Source organism: Acomys russatus, chromosome 14, assembly GCF_903995435.1.
Source record: "Acomys russatus chromosome 14, mAcoRus1.1, whole genome shotgun sequence".
Taxonomy (NCBI): domain Eukaryota; kingdom Metazoa; phylum Chordata; class Mammalia; order Rodentia; family Muridae; genus Acomys; species Acomys russatus.
In genome coordinates this window covers 25,220,749-25,223,029 of record NC_067150.1, presented here as the reverse complement: position 1 = coordinate 25,223,029, position 2,281 = coordinate 25,220,749, and the positions used below count along the sequence as shown (strand labels likewise).

General features: G+C 39.9%; 1 pseudogene; it reads right to left on the bottom strand.

Moving 5' to 3' along the window:
• Positions 1 to 848: 848 nt before the first annotated feature.
• LOC127197982 (cytochrome c oxidase subunit NDUFA4-like) lies at positions 849 to 1,335 on the bottom strand (annotated as a pseudogene).
• Positions 1,336 to 2,281: the final 946 nt, after the last annotated feature.

Below are 2,281 nucleotides of genomic sequence, written 5' to 3'. Positions count from 1 at the left end.
ACAGTTTTTATGTAAGTCAACTGCCTGTGTCTCTTGGTATATAACTAGATAAAAAAAGATATAGTTTATATAAGTTCTGAGGACCTGAGTCTAAAATATTTAAGGGTTCAAAAAAACGTTTAAAGGTTGATACATGCAAGATAAAAAAAAAAAAAACAAACCTGATCCAAGAAGGTGTTTTAAGGTTGTATATAAAAAAAAGTGTTTCAAGTTGAGAAATGCAAGTGTTTAAAGGTCTGGAAAAATGTTTAATATTTGAGGGTCTAAGAAAATGTTTAAATGTTGGTAAGTGCAAATTGCAGATTTAAAGTAAGATCAATGGTTATAATAAACTGGTAAAGTACTGGCTGCTTATAAATCAGTCCCAAGATCAAGAGTTTAATTTTCTTTTGTTGTATTCTGAATATAAATTTAAGGGTGCTTCTCATCATGCTAAAAATGAGTCTGTCCAATCTGTATATCAAGTCTTCTGGACTAAAAAATTGTTCATGCTTGTACTGGGTCTCAAAGGTATGAGTCTGCTGCTACTGTCATTTACAATTATAAAATTAATATACTTTTTATAAGCCCCACTGGGATTTCCTACTACTAGACCTGCCTCCTCTACCTTACCCTACGCCTTCCAGTTCTCCCTCCGACCCTAACCCCTCTCTCCTTTAAAAAAAAGCAAACACATAAAATGGGCTGACTTGAAGTCAGAGACTGACCTGTGAGAAATCGAGGGAGAGGAGCAGGGAGAACCAAGGGACAAGTGTGATGAATGGAGGACAGGTGCCAACTTCATTGAGTTGAATAAGCACACTGGTAATTCTTTTCTTTTCTTTTCTTTTCTTTCCTTTTTTTTTTTTTTTTTTTTTCAAGTTTCAGAGATTTATTCACCAGTGTAATAAACTCCAAAAAAATCAACATGATTTCATGCATCCAGAGGAGAAGTATTCCCTGGTTAAGTGGAAAATTGTGCGGATGGCTTCTGAAAGACCTTCATTAGAAGCAGCTTTATAGGGAACTTCATGGTTTAGAAGTCAGGGCCCTTCTTTCTTCAGTTTGCTGTAGTCAAAAAAACATTCACTGAGTAGAACTTGTATTGGTCATTGGGACCCAGTTTGTTCCAAGGCTCTGGGCTATTCTTCCTGTCCCAGCTGACCTCTGGACTGAACAATGCCAAACGCATCACATAGAGCGCTGGGCCAGTACCTCCTGCTCCAATGACTACAAAGAGAGGGATCAAGCTGGGATGCTTCTTAGCTTGCCCGATGATCTGGTGGAGCATGTTTGCGGCAGAGGCCTACCCCCTCAGAGACAGGACAACAGGAGCAGGACACAAACCGATTCATTTGTGCATGCCGGTAATTCTGACTTAATTATGAATATACTAACCATCCAGTTATATGCGAATGTACAAGAAACCCATTTTTGCTTGCGTTGAAATTTTATTTTAATGCCACACCAGATATTTAGTTCATTTCTTTTAAAATTTTTATGCATCGTGTGCTATTATTGCTTGCATATGGGTGTGCACATGAACACGTGCATGGCACACATATCAGAGGACAATTGTGTGGAGCTGGTTCTCCCCTTCTTAGCTTTGCGAAGCATGCCGGTTAGCCTTAACTGCCACCCCAGCTCAGCCTACAGTGGCCTGGGAGAGAGCCTTCTGTTTTTAAGTAGAATGTTTTTCATACAATATATTCTGACTCCACTCTTTCCCCTCATCCAGCTCTTCCCAGATCCTCCTCATCTCCCTACCTGCCCAGCTTCATGCTCTCTTCCCAACCCAAAGAACAAGAAAAAACAGAAAAATCAAACTGAAAAAAGAAAAAAGGAGAGAAAATTAATAAGACTAAAATTACTAAAACAACAACACACACACAGAGTCTGCTTTGCGTTGGCCAACTACTGTAGGACATGGATCGTCCTGCCCAGGAGTAAGGTTGATATATATACAATGGCATTTCATTAGAGAAAATGGATTATTTTCCCTTTCCCAGCAGATATTAATGGTGAATAGTTTCTTGGCTGGGGGGGTGGGACTTTCTGTCTGGTTTGAACCTGTCCGAGTCCGGCGTGTGCTGACTCAGTTTCTGTGAGTTCACATGTGTATCCGCTCTATTGTGCCTGGAAGAGTCATCCACCACCTCTGGGCTCTGTTCATTTCCATCTGCTGCAAGAAGAAGCTTCACTGATGAGGGTTGAGTGATGCACTGGTCTATTGGCATAGCAGTATGTAATTAAGAACCATCTTATTCCTATGTTCCTAGAGCAGAGTAGCAGTAGTAGATTT